General features: G+C 38.6%; 1 protein-coding gene, 1 long non-coding RNA gene and 1 pseudogene across 6 annotated transcripts in view; 2 read left to right on the forward strand and 1 right to left on the reverse strand.

The window, feature by feature from the left end:
• The window catches only part of MGMT (O-6-methylguanine-DNA methyltransferase), a 257,333-nt gene that overhangs the window by 112,648 nt on the left and 125,216 nt on the right, over window positions 1–19,469 (forward strand). The gene's annotated exons all lie outside the window — the stretch shown is intronic.
• LOC144588395 (uncharacterized) lies at window positions 134–13,486 on the forward strand. Its single transcript, XR_013543939.1, has 2 exons — window positions 134–13,048; window positions 13,451–13,486. It is a non-coding gene; the product is annotated as an uncharacterized LOC144588395 (long non-coding RNA).
• LOC140706118 (U1 spliceosomal RNA) lies at window positions 15,931–16,085 on the reverse strand (annotated as a pseudogene).

The raw sequence follows: 19,469 nt of genomic DNA on the forward strand, positions 1-19,469 counted from the left end.
AAGCTAAAACATCCACTTGCTTCCAGATATCAGTGTTTTCAGATCAGGTTGGCTCATAAAGAATATCAAGAAAGATACTCTTCCAAATCATCAGGGAGAAGAAGCTGTTCTTGCTTTGGCTAATTGGGATGGCTTATGTGTGGGCAGGTTATCCTCTCATGCTGTCTGCAGCAGTGATATTTACCTATCTCTTCTTTCTCAAATGGAGCCTAATACACAACATAGTGTTTCTTGGCTGCTTTGTGTTTGCTGGAACTTAAGTGCACTTGAATTAAATTGCAGCTCATGAATGCAGTGAGAGTGCCAGCATGTTGAAATAAGGCAAAGCTATTGGGTCAGGATGATCAGTCACAATTATCTGTGAGCTGTCAGGAATCTAAAATTGTCTGAAAATAATTCTGTGGTTCAAAAAGATGTTACCTTGTGGCCAAAAATCTCTCTGTGACTGCCAAGGCAGCTTGTTTTGTTCAAATGTGCGCGTGTAGGATTGCAATCCTTAATATGTTATGAGGTATTATAGTGGCAGTCATAAGGCCTGATCCCACTGGCAAAAAGATCTGCTCTTGTACCTGGTTCTTCTCAAAAAATGTGACTCAGATTTTAGTGTTTATACAAGGCATGTGCACATGCGGACTACTGTTCCAAGGGAGTGAGTTTTTCTGCTCCTCTGGCAGAGGTCCATTTATTTTTGCAGTAGATGTGGTACTGATTCTTTGGAATGTCAAAGGGCCAATTCCACATATGTGAACATGCCTACCACTTTAAAAAAATCTTGCTACCTGATGCAGAGCCATACCAGAGAGATGGAATTAAAATAAATAAATGAATTGAAGCACCACTCCCCCATCACCCACCCAATTGCAGGCCACCCACTTGCCCAGTTTGTCCCCCTGCCCTCCCATCGACACCCCATGCCTCCTGTTTCCCTTTCCACCTTGTTCCTTTTCTCTCTCATCCCCTTCCACTCCCATTCTCCTTGTTCCCTGCCACCTGATTGCCCACCACCAATGACTAGCCTTGTTTTGGTGGAAGGCAGAGGGGACCTCCTTCCAGCTAGTGGAGTCTCTGCCATGGCTATGTCTAAGCGGCCTTAAGCAGCTGGAGGGCTGTTTGATGCTGCTCAAGAAGACGTGAGAAGCTGCAGAAAGAAATTCCCCAATTGGGATTGTGGAGGGGGGGGCTCCTCCCAGCTGGAAGATTCAGCTCCACAGCTTCTCGGGAACCAAATGGTCAGCCCTGCCAGCAGAAACACATATAGCTATTAAAAATCACATGACTGTCACATGGTTTTGAATCACTCGCACTTGCATTGCTGAAGACAGTGATGCAAATGATCAATCTAGATTTGGCCATAGTGATTATGCTCAAATCCCAAACGGTCCAAAGTAGGTAGGTAGGTTTCAGGTATACTGTACATGCTTGTCAAGTCTTTCTGTCTCTCTCTCAAGCTCTCTGATTAGTGTTTACTCAAGACAAAAAGGAGATAAAGATCTTGCTGTCAGAATTTAGCACTTTTATCTCCTGCTCCCATCTACAAATTACAAGGAAAGATGTAACTTAAATAGCCCAGGCAATTTTTAAAGAACATAAACCCAATACATAGGATGCTGGCCTACCCAAAAAGTCATATATTAAGTAAGCTAGCAGATCAGCTCACTTTTGAATAGTGGAATGAGTTGGCAAAGATTGATGGGAAAGTGAGACTGAGAAAATAGCATTTTGTAAGGCTTTGTTTTATTTGATTTTAAGTGACCAAGGACAGCCAACTTCCTCCTTGTGTTATTTAAAATTGTTTGGAAAATTGGGATACAGTGACGGTTCATTTATGACACCCCCTTTTAGTGGTCTAGTTTCTGCGTAATGTGACATCATGGCAACTATATCCAGGCTTTGGGTCACATACTTCACTTCTCCTTCATGTGTAAAGGAAGGAAACCAAATACTTCATTTTGTCATTTGTTCCTTTGAAACGGACCATCACTGTTTCACCCAAACATGTGAATTCATTGTATGTTAAAAGTAAAATGTGATACAATAATTTCATCTCGGTTCATTGTTTAACTATAATATTAAATTGTATCAGAAGACAAATTTGTTCCAAAGTATAAAAGGAAGCTTTAAGCTCCTTCCATGTTCATATCGAGGAGAAGAAAAAGAGGAGTGTTTGAGACAGAAGTTTGCCATGACCCATTCTCACAATGAGAATCTATATATATTTTTCTCCAGTGTTTAAACCTGAATTTACCTCTTCCTTCTATCAGATTACAGGCAGGCAGTGGAGACCCCAAATCAGTCACTAAGGTAATTGATAGGCTAGACAGCTACCAGTCGAAGCAAAGTAGTATGTTGCTTATTGTTGGGTATATTGGGACTAAGATGGTTAACCTGTTCCCACATAATCCTACCAGCTTTCTGCAATCTTTGGAGATAGTATTTGATGACTCAGCAACTTCAGGAATATTGTTTCTGACAACGTAGAACAGGGTGTTTTTAACTATAACACCCACATGGTGAAGTTCCCACATCTGAAGTCTATACTGGTTGGCTGCCCTGTGCCTTGCTCAACATTTCTCCAGCATTAACAAGATTGTTCCTTCTTGTTTCCTTCTTTCAGGATGTTTAAAGTGGTTGGCTCTGTTGCTCATTCTGTGATGCTTAAGAACCTATTTTTGTTTGTTTAGTGTTTTTTGTTGGCTTTTTCTTATTTTTATCTGCATAGGAAAATCATACATTGCTTTATAATAAGAATAAATCATGGGCATTTATCTCTGGCCACAGAAGATGAAAATGTACAAACTGTTTTCTTCTCTTCACTCTCAATTAATAATTCAGTAATAATGAACTTAAGTTTCATAAATCAGTGATAGTTCATGGTACAAGGCAGAGAACAGTACAGGTGTATTCCGTGATCAGGTGTATCATAAGCCTAGCCATTGGAAAATGGATTGGCATCTCTTTAGTTATTTTGGTTTTGGAGAAGCACAAGAAAGAGTGCAAATGTGAAGATGCTTGAAATTGAATCTGGATGCTTAATAGCCTTGTTCATCTTTATGTACATAATTCTAATTTTTTTATTAATGTCTCCTCAGTTGGCAAATTACAATGATCTTAAATTAGTTGACAAAGCTCATAATGATTGTTAACATTAATGTATATGAAATTGTGAGGCATCTTTGTTTTGGAGGAAAATAGGTAAAAAGAGGAATGATAGGAAAATAGGTAAAAAGAGGTATGACAGGAATATATATTCCTCTTGCCCTTCTTAATTTAATATGTGTATTTACATTAAAGAGGGCTTTTGGTTTTACAACAATAGCAATAGCAATAATAACAAAAGCTTTCTAGAGGACCCTTCAATTGTATGGTGCTCCCCCCTTCCTTGTAAGACTGTCAGTGTGTGATCCGCAGCCCTGACATGCACACATAGACTAGTTTTTCTCCTTCAGATCAGCAGCTTTGGACAGCTTCTGTTTTTGGCACCCTTTTCAACCTGCTCTGTCTTGTCATTTTAGAGTTCAATATTTGCTGTTCTGAAGGGAAAAAAATTGGGATGGGTTGGACCATTGTATTTGGTCTTTTGACCCTCCATGTTGCCCATGAGCAGTGAAGGATAACTTTTGACGAGCCATGTCAGATGTGACAGGCAATCTAGTTGGGTTGAGTGGAAATGTGCTGTACAAGTTTGAAGCCTTAGTTGAGGGCATTTTTCTAGTGTTCGGTGCATTTAAATTGACACCATACTTCAGCATGTTGTTCATTTAGAAACCAGGATATATGTTTACGTTTCTTAAATATTGACTTACTCTCCCCCCCCTTTGTGTAGGGTAGTATATTTGAGGGATAGAAAACTCATTTCAGAAACATTCTGCATAATTCAAGAAACCAAGTGTTGTTTACATTTCTTTTTCTTTTTCTTTTTTTGCATTTATGCTGTCTTTTCTCCCACAAATATTTTCTTTTTTTAAAAAAAATCAACTATTGCGGTGACTGCAAATAACATGTATTTATAGACATAAAAATATAGATGCTTTTCAGAACACGTACAATTGAATGCTTCCAAATAATGGGATTTACTAGAAATTCTGGGAAAGATAAGCTTAAGTTTTCCAACCTTGTGTTTAATTTCAGCCTGAAACTTTATCCAGGCATTGCTTATGTTCTTTTACACAGAACAAGACAAACAGCTGTGATATTTGGAAAGGGACAGTGGAAGGGAATTCATTGGGCGTGGGTGGTTATGAATAATATTAAGAGAGCAAGAGGTAATTTATAATGAACCATGAAATGCGGCAAACAGGAATGGTGCTATATTGGGAAACACATTCTGTCAACTGAGGCTTTAAAATGTGAATGTTTCATAACAAAGGAGCTTTACTAAGCAGAGTGCTCACTAACCTAGAGATCAAGCTACTCATTTAAGATGTTGTTGCGAAAGACTCCCGCCCCCCAACTCAAATGGAACATTTTAACTTCCCACAAGATTTAACAACAGTTTTATCATACGCTTAGGGTATGGAGAGACTACTTGCACAATATTATCTGTGCTGAGCCCAAGTTCTTTTGTATTAGGAATGCTTTTAGTATTTTATTTCTAGTTTCTTCCTACAGGGTTTTGCAAACACTCTCCTTTTGAAATCTTTTAACTTTTTATCCAGTATGTATTCTGAATCTATTTGTTTGCCTTTATCAGCATCATATTATTTATTTATTTATTTATTTATTTTAAATAAATGCATGCCGTGCCTTTTCACATAAATTTATGACCGCTAAGCAGTCTTGTGGTGTGGTATGTATGTGTGTCTCTTTCTAGCTCCCTATCTGAATCCTGCAAATTTCTGTTTTTGTACCAGTTAGTAGGGAAGGAGAGATTCCTTGTCTGCCTTTCTTCTTATTTCACAACCATGATTCTTCACACACAAAAATGCCAGTTCCACCTGGATTCAGTGCCATCCCTGCTCCAGAGTTTCAACACGTTACTGTCCTTGATCCTCCCCTTCATAATGAGATGGGCAGTGGCTGATCAAGAGTACGGTAATGTTAGCCAAATCTTATATTTGAGCACAGCCCAGTAGTTTGTAGGAAGGATGGGAAGGATTTTCAAAAATCAACTAAAAACACTGATGTTTCGGCAGGCCTTCCCCTCAATCAACTCCTGATCTTTCCTTCCTCTCCTTTTCCCTTGTGTCTGTTCTAGTTGTTGAAAGTTGAAAGCTTTTCTTTATATGATATTGTTTTTTCTACATTGTGGTATTTTTTGGTTGTAAGCCGCCTAGAGTGGTCCTAACCGACTAGATAGGCGGGATATAAATCAAATAAATAAATAAATAAATAAATAAATAAATAAATAAATAAATAAATAAATAAATAAATAAAATAAATTTTGTCGGTCACAGTGAAATGACCCTTTGGATTTAAGACATTCCTAGGCAATTCTACTGTACAGTACAACGAGATGACTATTAGGGATGGGATTTTTGGCATTTTCTGAATTATAGTACTTAGAGGTCTGATGCAGTTGCCCCAGCTGGAATTCTGGGGGCTTTAACACTCCCCCCCATCTCTTTCAGGTGTTTGATATAATTTAACAGCTGGTATATAAATGAGCAAAAATCCCTCCAGTTTTAAGGCAGAGGAGCTGCCTGGGCAGAGCTCTGTGACATTGGAAACCATTAGGGATACTGTAATTTCTTGAGAGTCAACCTGCATGGAACATAATGGATAGGGATACAGTACTGCTGTTTAGACATTTAACTAGCCCTAACAAAATATGTGCTTGAAATAGGGGTAAGTGTTAGGCAGTTACAGAAGAAACATTGCTAATTGTAGACTGATATGTAAGATATGTAACCACAACTAGTAGTTGTCTTTAGACTTGTCCTTCTTGGCAGTGAAATGAACAGAATAACAAAAGAATGCTGTTGTACACTGTATACAATTTAGGCTAAGAATTTTTGAGGTCACAGTGGTTTGGTGGGTGAATAAACAGCCTTGGGAGGTTTATGATATTTGCCTATACAAAGTCAAGTTTTATGCAGAAACCCACAATTAACTGACGAGTTTCTCATGGAAAACAAAACAACGGGCAATGGAGTTAATCTGAAAAGATAATAAATATTTTCCTGACAAACATATTTTACTGAAAATGAAATATGTTATTTTTTTTCCTGTTGCATATAGCTGTATCTCATCCTAAAATATAGATTGCTTTTAAAAATGTGTGTCTGTTTTGATCAGAGTAGGAACAGCTTCATGTCATATTACCCACTTTCATGCAATATAAATAAGTTTCATTGGCTACCTTTAGAAGGACTAGGAAGTTTGTAAGGGGCAAGAAGGAGAGAGTTCAATATCGGAATGATGCTTTTGTCAGCAGCTCCATCTCTTTCATAATATACAGTTTCAGCCTAAAAAAACCCATAAACTAACTACTAAATAAGGGTGCCTTAGTACTGATCTCTGTGTTCTGAGTGAAGGTGGGTAAATACGATCACATTCATTGACCAACTACCTCCACTGCAGACTCATGCACTTGCTATGCAGCCTAGTAGCTATGAAGGAGTCCTGAACAGATGAGGGGATTCCCATAAGCATGGAGTCCATGTGAAGCTACCCTGATGATTGAAAAGTTACAGAAACATGGATCGTTTTTGAATGTGATGACTATGCAGTAGCCCACACACTTAACTTGGAGCAATTTGCCAACTGTATTTACATCAAATGCATTATGCTGATAGGGGTGTTAACTAATGGGATTTGACTCAATAATTTTCTTTTTGGATTACACTTCTCGTTGGTTAAACAGTGTCAGTTATCTGTGGGTCAGTCTTTGACAGTGAGATTGCCTTATAGAAGTGTACCTCAGTAATCAGACTTGCAAGTGAAGCCCCTGGTTTTCCTTCCAATGGTCAATCACAAATGCATGCTGGTATACAAGATCCTAAGGAAAATCAATGTCTTTCACCACCTGAGGTAGCCTCTAAATATATGCTAAACATATTGGTCAGTTTGATCTTTAGTCCACAAATGCCAGGTGTTGAACAATTTAAGTCACTTCACTTCCATGGATGGCTTTTGTTAACAGCAGCAAAATATGAAAGTCCCAATGATTTTACCGCACAGTTTTTTAACATATTGTTAATATTAGTTCGGTAATATTAATATTGTTAATATTAGATCTTGAGAGTCCCCTGGACTGCAAGGAGAACAAACCTATCAATTCTGAAGGAAATCAACCCTGAGTGCTCACTTGGAAGGACAGATCCTGAAGCTGAGGCTCCAATACTTTGGCCATCTCATGAGAAGAGAAGAATCCTTGGAAAAGACCTTGATGTTAGGAAAGTGTAAAGGCAAGAGGAGAAGGGGACGACAGAGGATGAGATGGTTGGACAGTGTCATCGAAGCAACCAATATGAATTTGACACAACTCCGGGAGGCAGTGAAAGATAGGAGGGCCTGGTGTGCTCTGGTCCATGGGGTCACGAAGAGTCGGACACGACTGAACAACTAAATGACGACGAATATTAGTTCGTACTTCATTAATGAAATTACTCTTAAACATTTCTGTTCCTACTAGCATACTCTCAAAACTGAATTAAACTGTTAAAGCAATGCTGAGCATCTATCTATATGGGTGCTGGAATGTATAAACCTGATTTTAAATACACCTACCTAGCTTCTCTGGAAACAACTTCTCTTTTTTTCTCTCCTAGTTTTACTAAGTATTACTACCTTCCCAGAATCCTCAGAATGAATAAGGTATAAATCTGAATAAAAAATAGTAGTTCAAAGCTGGACAAAAGCTTTTTGGCTATGGTATAGCAGGCTTGCAATCAAGAAGATGTGTCACACTTCACTACACACATAGTTGACCATATCCATTTAAATTAAAATTAACTTTTCTAAAACTGAAGTGTATTGCTATTGATTTCAGTATCATTATTAAACTACATCAAAAAGTGCCTTGTAATATCTTCTGCAGAATTCAATCTGGTTACACTTATAAAGACAAGAATATGGGAACTCAGGGTGGGGCTTTTTCATTTTTATTTTTTGGAAAAAAATCATTTTTGTATTGTGTGCCGAGAATTTATGTGCAAAAAGAATTAAAAAGCTGAAGATGCAGCTTACTTGTAGTGGGGAATTTTAAGACTGCCTTGAAAAATATTTAGAGCTCACAGGTAAGCACTGTGTCAAGAAGGGCTTTTAAACTATTCAGCTGAGTGGTAGGAAGGAAAAAGTGAGAAAAGTAATTCCTTATCTTTGCAGTTCAAGTCAAAGATGTAACCCATTCCAATAATGCACATATATTTTTACAGGTGTATCCCGCACAAATTGGATATTTCCCCCTCTTTCTGTCTGTCCCTCTTTAATTCTCACAAATTCTCACATCTTCATACATATGTAATGGCCCCAATGCAACTAAATGTTAGTCAGATTTCACTGAAATTGATGGACCTTTAGGAAGTTGCAACTGTGTTGTCCCATTAATTTCAGTTCCCCACACGAAGAGCTTATTTTAACTGCATAATCCTTTTGTTGTACCAGAACATATACACATAACACCCAGTAGGTGCACAGAGATTATATGCAAACTATTTTTATGTGATTCTTCTGTGAAGAAACAACATTCTGTCTTCTGTCTAATAACAGTCTGAAAGTTCAGTATGCTGCATACTTCTCTATGGGATGCTCTCCATCATTAAGCATGGACTTCTCTGTCTGAAATGTATCCTGGCCTTTTCTAGAACTTCTGAACAGCTAGAATATTTATAAGCCTTACACAATATACCATAATACAGATGAGAGCCCACTTGAAGCCGAGAGCAGCAAATCTGTAGGCTTAAAAATAGGCCTGCCCCCAAAATGTAGAAAGTAAAATATGTCCAGTAATATTTAGATCCTTCCATCATATCTAGATTGATTTGACAACAGTGGCTGGAGAACAGTTATTTTAATATATTTAAGCAAGAACTTGCATAGTCAGTAGATAACGGTTTTCAAGATAACAGTCTCAATTTACAGAACTGACATGGCTAAGCTCTAGCACTGTGCATCAGTATTCATTGGCAACAGAATTGTAATTTTGTTTGCTGCCCGCTGCTGCTGCTGGGAGTTTTGGATGTTTTGGACTACAGCCTCCAACCAAAAGTCCTCCAGAATTCTCCCAGCGAGATTTTTAGGGGCTTTATTCTTCATTGTTTTCAGGTGTTTTTTTTTTTAAATGAATTTAGATGGTTGTTGTGGGTTTTCCGAGTTCTTTGGCCGTGTTCTGAAGGTTGTTCTTCCTGACGTTTCGCCAGTCTCTGGCTGGCAACCTAATGAATTTAGACTCTGGCAGCCATTGCCATTGTGTGAAGACTGGAAATGATTAGGTTTTCCCATTCTGTGGAAGTTGCAAGGGATTATGAATATGGTAAGCTACTTGTGAGGCCATGCACAGGAAGCCTCTTAGAAAAGCCTACCAGACTCATAATTCCTTGTAGTTCTCATGGATCTTAGTTCCACCCATCCACTTCCCCATCTTGTCTGGAGAATGAAAATGGTTGCTGGGAATTGAATTCATTAGTTTAAGAACTTGAAACACTTTTGAGACCTTGATGTCTTGATTAAAGCTTTACTCTTAGGCTGAATGATATGTGTATCTCAGGCAGTAGGATGGTAGGCATGGCAAATTGCATCCTTCCTCCCTCCTCTGTTGTGACTACTTTTCTCCCTAGCCCTCATCCCTCACTTTGATGCAACCTCCATCCTCTTTTTGTACTTGGTTCCTTTCTTTTCTAACAGCCATGCCAGAAGCTCATCCTTCTTAGTGTCTCCATTGTAGTTGCTGGCCAGCTGGCTAATTTGCCAGTCATTCTCTTAACAAAAGACCCAGTTACCTCGTTGCTGGCATGTGAAGTACACCATTGCATCCTGCCACAAGTTTCTTCTCCCGAGTTGATCTGAATTTGGTAGTAAATTCAGCGTACGTAAAGGTTACCTAATCTGTGCTTTGCTTAAATATTGCATTAATCTCTCTGCAAGTAGTAATTATTCTAAATGTTATCCAGAACCATCTGTGATTTTGCAAATAGATTGTTGGACATATATTTTTTTAAGCTTCAGGGACTAGCTTCTAATCAGTAGTTGAGGGTGAGGAGAGATGGCTAGAAAGCTTCAGGATTTTGGTGGCAATCACCAGTTAGTATACCAATTTGAACAATATGGCTGTGATGATTCCCAGTCATCCAGGTGAGTTATCTGGAAATTGAGTCATGGCAACTGGAGTTCTTTCTGATTAGGTTGAAAGGTTTCACCCCCTGTAATGTTTGAAAATTTGAAAATCCCACTTCTGCAGTCCTTCTCCACCCATTGTCTCCTATTTATCATGCTGCCCTTTCATCCGTCCCCAGGAAGATCTGGATCACACACACCAGAAACACCACTGTTAACTACCATTAATGACCCATGACAATGGGTGGAGAAGGACTGCAGAAGTGGGATTTTCACTCACCTTCCCATCCTTTGTCCATCTAATGAACCTATTCAGACCAGGGGGAAATGAAACCAAGTGGAGAATACATCAGGGGTCTCCTACCAACTCTCCTCAGGCTGAAGAGGCTGCTTGGATGAGTGGCAAAACATTTCAACTTAATCAGAAAGAAGTCCAGTTGCCATGACTCAACTTCCAGACAATTTGAACAATATTTTCCATGTCCTAAAGAAGCAAGAAACATCCCTGGAAGTACGTTTGGGGGCAATATCTCAGTAATGCAGTGTACTGTATTCTCAGGTAAGTACAGCTGACATTATTGAGGAGTAACCTATTGACTGGCTGGTTTTCTTCTTAAAAAAACCCTTCTCTTTTCCTAGAACTTAAATCATAGTCCTTCCGGAGAGAAACAGCATACCTGAAGGGGTAGGGTTTCCACTGATGATGTCATTGTTTTTGACTCTGTCATTTTTGAAGAGACTCTCCGTACAACAATCTCTATTGAATGTTAATGGTTTTTCGCTTTCCTATTTATGCAACTCAGCCTGGATGCAGGTGGCAGGGGGATAGCATGGCATGGTTAATTGCCCCATAGTGCCTTCTTCCTTCTCCAGAATGGGTGTCAGTGCATTATTTATTAGGTAGCAAAAAGTCTTGTAACATCGTAATGAATAAAATGTTTTAGTTGATGTTCAGGCTGTCTGAGGGAGGGTATATTCCCTTATGAACTTCCTCAGTTTTCAGCTCTTCGGAAGTCGCTTCTTTCTTGGCTTCACCACCTTCACAGGAACATTTGGTGTAAACACGAAGACCACCTTTTCATAGGCTACTCTCAGGCTATGTTCTTGTTTCCATGAGAAATAAGGCTAACAGGTTCCCTGCTGTTCTACTAGCAATAGGCAATAACCCCTTTTATTCTAGGCAGGCTTTCTTTCCTCTCCTCTCCAAAATATTGCTGTTTTGAAAGGATTTTAATGGGAATGTTATCTTTTTATCTTTAAAATATTTTTAAAATTGTTTTAAAGCAATTTTATTTGCTGCATTTAATTATTAATCTGTTTAATTGTTTTTAATATGGTAATTTATTGTATTTTTAACTGTTTTATTACTTGGGTTTTAAAATTCTTTTGATGCATAGCCTGAATGTCAGATAAAAGAAGTTATTTTTAAGATACTTCAAGATTATATACTTTTCTTGGGAGAAAAGTGGGTTATACATTAAATAAATACTGTAGTTGTGTGAGTTGTAGCCCAGTTTTTCATATGCAACTGAATATATCTTTATTGAACTCATTTGTCTTACTGCATAGCAAGCTACTTTTACATAGAATGTAGTATGTATCACATGTGTGGGTTTTTCAGGAAGTATGTGACAATATTTAGTTCCAGACAAGAGGTCGAATCTTAGGCTAACCGATATAGATGCAAGTCTTCATCAGGAATGGCTTAGGTTTGGAGAACGATGGGTTGTACAAATGTAGAGTCTTATAATTCCTGAATGCCTTCCTCCACCTAACCTTGCGACTTGTGTGATCGAAGCACCCAAAATGATTTGTAAAGAAAACAGCTTTAGCTAGAAGACAGTCTACATAGTATTATCCCGTACTGATGAGAAAGTTGTGTTGGGTAGACAGACCAAAAGAGTACACTTTTTTTTAACAAAATAGTAATCAAAACTACATGTTTCATAATAATTAGTTATGAAAATTACACTATAAGTTAATGGTATGTTCAAATGCTTCCTGTAGCACAGAACACTTTACATGTTTCTCACAAAAAGCTTGTGTTCACCCGTATGGCTTCACCCAGAAGAGGCCTCTAAAAATAAACACCCTTCATGTTAGCCTTTTTTACAGTGCTTCATACTTTAGCTCTTGTATAAATATCTGCCACATTTCCACCAGGAGTTATTGCTGTTATATATTTTACAGACACTTTACTGTCATCTAAGTGGTTTATTTTATTCCCACAGCTAGAGGAAAACTACAAAAAGAATTTTGTAATCTGAATGTGATTGTGGGCTGAGAGTAATGTTTTGAAAAGGAGCTAAAAGTAAATTATATTACTCCTTTATTGTGTTTATGAAGACTTTCCTATTGTGCTAGAAGTTAGCATTCGTTTCAAAGATATTAACTGGATGTGGTTTTATTATGACTGTGGGATTTTGGCATCAGTTTCTCCTGTCCACCCTTTAATCATCCTAGGGAAGTATATCAAAAGCTTATTTAGACAAGGCCTTAATGGTGAATGGTGCATATAGGGTGGGGGTGAGGGAATATATGATTTTCATTTTGGCTTAGAAACCTTCCACTAAGTTGTCTCATATATACTGTTGTGTTCTTAGAAATGTTGTCTTGTAGTGTTGTGTTTGGGTTACAAGTGCTCCCAAATGGTGAACCCTTCAAGTTGACTTTGGTTGGAATGAAAAGGAAATTTCTGACCTTTCAAAATGCCACTGAATGGGTTTTCTGATGGGAAGTGTGGTTTGATGGACATGGCCTTCACTTTTCTCCCTGGAGACATCAGTGTATCATCTACATGCTGGTGTAGCCTCAGCAAGTGCATCTCAGATTAGATGTGAGTACACTTTGTAATACTCACTCTCCCCCTGCTCCCAAAATAGTCTTTAATTGGTGATATTTTTTTTTCCTGTTGCACTATAGATGTTCTGAACTGTATGTTATATTCTTTTTATAATAAGATTAGGTTATTGGTTTTGCTGCTTCTTTTTAAAAGATTTTTACAAAACGTTTTGTAATAGTTTTGTAAAAAAATTCCTGGATGTGAAAAAATGCAGTAATTTGTACAGCCCAGTCATATGAAAACATACTGAGGAAATTCTATCTGAAATAATACTGGGTGATATATATTGAGAACCTTTTTTGTAACAGGAACATCTCCTTTAAACAGATAATAACTGCTGGATCCAGTATATCAAAGAAATCATAATATGACATCTACAGTTCTGCACATTTGCAGGGCACAGACACAAAGGGAGATAGATTGGGATTGAAAGCCAAATGGAAAGATTTTTGTGGAGAAAATGCAGTGCCAGAGAAGGATGTTGAAGAGAAGAAATGTACATGTACGTGCAACCAGAAATGAATAGATTCACCCCACAAATATTTACATGTCCAAGATCTTCTTCACGAATGCTAATAATATATTGGGGTTCAAAAGTGAAAGCTAAAGGGCAGTGTCAACAAGCATGCATTTAAACACATGCAATGCATGCACACATAACATATTCCTTCATGTCTTCAGGAACTGCTTGGAAAAACTTCACTGTCAGATGTTTTTCATATCTTTGTGGAGAGAGATACTTTCGGGGGGGGGGTAGGTAAAATATATGCAGTTTCTTTGATAAAATTATGAAAAGACATAAAGAGACCATTTTTTTAATGAAAGAGTGCATATGCTGTATCTCAGGGCTGGGAAACATGTAGCTCTCTAGAGTTTTTAGGTTCCAGTTCTTAGCCAGCATAGCCAATGCTAGGAAATGATGGGAGCTGCAGTTCAGCCTCCTCAGGAGGACATGTATTGAGAATTCCTGTTTCTGATGACAATTAATTTTTCTGTTTTCTTCTTAGAAAGAAACTAGAATAAATTGGAATTACAGTTTTCCATCCCACTTGATTTGTTTAAATAACTATGAAGTGCTACCAGAATTCAAGACCACAAGTTTTAGTTAGTTATTAAGTTAATGATTTCATTTTTTTCCAGATAATGGATTATTGGTAAAGATTTGTGTCCCTTTTTAAAGAATATCAGTGTATTACTTCATTTGGTTTAAACTTACGGATATTTGCTGGGTGTCTTCCCTTTGTGAGTGTTGTATAGCCCTCTGAAGTCCAGGTAACTATCTTTTCGTCTAGTGTAGGCTCTTGTGATAGTTAATACATAATTCTTTTAACATCTCACCCCCTTAGGAGCAACAGGTATGCTGGCACCTGTTTTGTCAGTCCAGATGAAAGGACCTGACCAATATGACTCCATATCTCTTTGATCTCCCTGCAGAAGGTCAGCATATCTGCCTAGAGATTCCTCTGAAGAGCAATTTAAAAGTTGCATTTGAGCAACATCAAGTGAAATGTCTTCACATCTCATGCAGTGAGGAGCTCTTTGGTGTACTTCCTGGCTAGATGTAAGGAAAGATATTAACCCTTCATCCAAAATGAAATATTGTTGACTCGTGTTCTTCTTAGGACTAGGTCTTTTGTCTGTCTGTAGCACAATGTATACATCTTATTCTGTTTAGACATTTAATGCCACAAAAATAAGTATAATTTAGCATCCTTCTGGCTGTTTTGTTCACATTTTTAAAGAGGATTTTTGCAATAAGTGTGAGAAATTTGGTAGAGTGCAATTTAAAAATCAATAGGAGAAGCAGCATAAAGTGAAAATAATATTTGAAATCCACTCCAGAAAGATTATTGTAAGAATTTTCTCACAAACAATACAGGGCAGTCTCTTCATATCCACAATGATTGTGTTCAATACAGTGATGTGTGTTATTAGTGATGAAGCAGCCAAGATTATGACGTATCTTCAGTTAGAAAGTAAAATATCTAGTCTGAGGGCTAGATCAATTTGATCCCAACCCATTGAAGGAATGTCAGATTTATTAAGTCAGCACTTACATTCATGCAATTACTGTAATTCGGTGTATTAGTTGAAAATAACAATTTCATTCTCAGTGTGATCCTTCCTAGGAATTTCTCCACTAGACATCCTTTTTAAAAAATGGAAATGGCAACTGTAACAGTGAAAGATGGAAAGATGAGTTCTCTTATCATTTTTCTGACTCTGTAAGTGACAATTAACCCCTCCCTCTAAATTTTAATAATTGTATTTCAGACTTGTCAACAATAACATGTTCCAAGTACAGAGAAGTTAATACAGCAAAGCACTAATCTGCAGTAATTATCAAAATGCCCAGAAGTCTTCACTGTCTGTTGAAAAACAGGATGAGGGAATACATTACATAAGGAATGGTATTTCAAAGCCTGGGTGACATTCTAGAGAAACCACTGCCCTGTACAATCACCAGCTAACTTCTAATAAAGGTGAGATGTGTTTCAGTGCCTCCTACAAAAATCTTAGCAAATACGAGCAGGAAGCATGGATTTTTAAGAATCATTCCTATTACTGTATTTTTTGCTCCATAAGACACACTTCCCCCCAAATAGGGGGGAGAAAGTATGTGCGTCGTATGGAACAAATACAGTAAAAAAGGGGTTCAACCACCACCACCCAGAAGCCCCCCACTGCCATGCTGGGAGGCCTCTGAACTAGCACCAGAGACTGCTTGCTATTTGGACCTCACCATTCTGCACAGCTGGCTTTCTAGGATCTGCTTCCTGGAGCCCACCTGGAAAACCAGCAAGGCCAACAGACCTATGGCAGCAGGCAGTAAAAACAGCCAAGGACAAAACAGGAAAGAGTAATTCTAGAAAAACCAGGGGAAACCACAAACACAATCCCCCACTTAGGCAGTTGATTTCCCCATATTTGGGGAAATCACAGGGGTCAGCACATCCAAAGTGCAATAGATGAGCCTCACCCTGGGAAAACCACTTCGATGATCATAGTATCTCCCCTGACAGGTATGAGTTGGAATGGCCTCTGAATCTCCTTCCCCTTTCTGTTCCCTGTCCCCCAAAGGCACGGTGACTCCCCGGCTGCACCTCCTGATCAGAACAGGGCTGCACAGCCCCAGTCCCCAAAGAGGCTAGGAGAGCTACTCAGTGTTTTGGGGTGCCCCACAGGACCCCCATCAGAGGCTGGATGTTCCTCCCACAATCTTCCAGTGCACAGATATTAGCATACCTAATATGCGGGGAAGGCAGGGAAAGCGGGGAAATTCAAAACTTTCAGTTAGTGAAGAGGCTGCTTGTCTGCTTCCTTGCTAGTCCAAGCAGTTACTGAGCTGGGAGAGAGACCTGGGACTGCCTGGTACAGTGGGGTCTTGACTTGAGAACTTAATCCGTATTGGAAGGCAGTTCTCATGTCAAAAAGTTCTCAGGTCAAATCTGCATTTCCCATAGGAATGCATTGAAAACCATTTGATCCGTATCTGCTCTTTTCCGTCCATAGAAACTAATTGGAAGCTGCTATTCTGCCTTCGACCACTAGAGGGGGATATTTTGTTTCTTTTTTTCTTAGGTCAAGAATGGTTCAGGGAAGGCAGGGAAAATACAGTCCAGGCAGTCTAGTACCAGGCAGTCTGAAGACTGTCTCCCAATCCACTCTCTAAACACTGGGAGGAGTGAGGAAGCAGACAGGCACCCTTTTCACTGGCCAACAGTTAACTGAAAGTTCAAATTTTGCACTTTCCCTGCCTCCCACGTGGTTTTTTTCAGTTCTTAACTCAAATCTAAGTATGTAAGTCAAGTCAATATTTTCCTATGAGAGTGGTTCTTAAGTCAAAATGTTCTTAACTCAAGCCGTTCTTAAGTCAAGACCCCACTGTATTGTCATTTTAAAATGTAAAATTTAGTTTTAAAGCTGTTTGTTTGGGGTTAGTGCTTGGGTGAAAAGGTGCTCAAACCTGTGTGTAGAAACGTGCATACTTGCTTTAAAAGCTGCCTAGGAAGTGTTCAGACCAGCGCCGATCAGTTGTTAGGTGGGAAGAAGAGAGGGGAAAGGAGCAGGAGCGGAGAAAAGCACAAAATGCCTGCCGGCTGCCGGCTGCCTGCTGCCTTTTAGCTGTTTGGGGCTCTTTTTTGGCTGTTCTGGGGTCTACCAAGGCACTGTGAAGAGCAAGGCTCAGTCTACAGTACCTGGTAAGTGACTTTCTTTTAAGTTTGTTTAAAGTTTCTGACCTTTTCCCCCCCATAAAAATGCATTAATTAATTTTCAATGCATTTCTATGGGAAATTTGGATTCAACTTGCAAACTTTTCAACTAGGTCTGGGCATCTAATAGAGAATGTATTTCCAAAGGGTGTTGCAAATAAACTAACTGTGCCTCGTGACTTCTAACTGGATTACAGTACCTGCTTCCTGATTTCAGCTACTATAGTTTGTATTCAGTTTTTTTGGCTCATCAAGAACATTGTTCATGGCTTTGTGTGGCCTAACCTGTTGTGCCTTGCAGGCTATAAACGGTCAATTATGTCAGAAAATTGAGAGTTGGTCTTATGCTGAGCATGTGCTACTGTTGGTGAATGGGATCAGGTTAAGCTTTGTGTTGCTGTTCTTTTGCATAACCTAAAGTAAATAAGGAAAACCAGCTGTTAAATAGTTTAATTCCACTATTTATCCTCCACACAACTAAAAGGGACCTCTCAATGCAGTGCCAAATCAGACAAGCCATTTCTAACTTAATATAGGCTTGAGTTGTAGCTGGGCAGAGTTGCACAACAATCTCATCTGTCATTGAGACATTTCTATAAGCATGGGGAGGAGGTGGATGAAAGGAAATGTAAAATATAGGTAGCGTGGTATAGGTCTTATCACTGGCTGATAATGGTCTATATTAATGCCACTGTTGACTGCTGTTCACTTTACATGGTTCAAATGTTACTCTGTTATATTAAATATTGTATTACACTGTTTGGTTCAGAATATATTTTTCCTGTGTTCCTCCTCTAAAAATTAGGTGCGTCTTAAGGTCAGGTGCATATTATGGAGCAAAAAATACGGTATTTTGAATTGTTTGGAAACAAAAGGGAAACCAGCCTTACTAGAATACTGCAGCAGTACTTTCAATGCCCAATTATCAACTGTGCCACCACCATGGCAGCAGCAACATACTGCATCAGTTGAGGCTTCTAATTCTCAAAAGGAGACCCACGGAGAGTACATTACAGTAGTCTAAGCTGAAAGTGACCAAAGCGCATCTGACAATGGCCTGATCTCCTTTCATTAAGAAGAGCTCCAGCTTTCTCACCAGTGATAGACGAGCAAAAGCAACCAGACACAACAGCTGAGTTTTAATCCTTTTGGGACCATATTAGTGTTGCACATCAGAGTTTGTCACACTCACAGTCTCCTCTAGGGAAAGGAAAGGGTTCCACAAAAAGTAGCTGATTGTCATTATAGACAGAGTAGAACCAGATTAGGCTGAGTGGCAGGGAGTTTTGCAACCTCACTATGTGAATGTGGCTGAGGAGATCCTGAATCTATGATGTCAGCATTCAGTTCATTGTATTATACTAGGCAGATCAAATGGCTAATAGCATAAGATTTTTGCCATAAGATGCACCATACTTGTTGTAGAGATACTATATTTTCTTCAAAGTTATTGACTTGCGATCTTGTTCATCTAGTAGGATTGCTGAATATTTTGCCTAAATCCTGTCTCTATTGCTTTTTATTATATAAGTCTGTTAGCAAACACAGTAATATTGTTCCCAGTGGTATTTTGCATTCATCATGTGTAAATTTTTTGTTGGATATGTTTGCAATTTTTCTTGCTTGGGTACCAAAGTTGTATTTTGAAGTTATTCATGACTTTCTTCCAATTACAAGAGTGTCTTCTATGAGTTTGTATATCTTCTGACCAATATACTATGGGAACATTATTGTTTACTACTTCCTCCTTTATTGGCAGCAGGAGTACAGAATTTAATCCACCAAATCATTGTATCTGCCAGGGCTTACCTCTTCAGAAGTGAAAAGTTGTGTTTTTTGCAGGGAGGGGATGAGGAGGGGAAAAACATGAATATTTATTACCTTGGGAAATGATTCTCTGTGAAGCTCTTCCGTTCATTTCTGGTTTATCATTAGTGGTTAGTAGGAGAGGGAGCATTTTCCTCACATTATTTTTTGTAAACAAAATCAAGAACATACAGTACTAGGAATGTACAGATCTTTGGAATTTACACTTGCTGAAATGCCACCATAATCAACTGGTATCCTAATTTTACACCTCTTTCTAGATATGACAATGTCAAAATGGCATAGATTTAACTGACTTGAACTGAATGTGGATGTTCCAGTATTTGGAACATACAGAAAATTCTAAAGGAGATTGATGTATGTTGAACATTGCT

This window comes from Pogona vitticeps, chromosome 3 (assembly GCF_051106095.1).
Source record: "Pogona vitticeps strain Pit_001003342236 chromosome 3, PviZW2.1, whole genome shotgun sequence".
In the NCBI taxonomy this organism is placed as follows: Eukaryota; Metazoa; Chordata; class Lepidosauria; order Squamata; family Agamidae; genus Pogona; species Pogona vitticeps.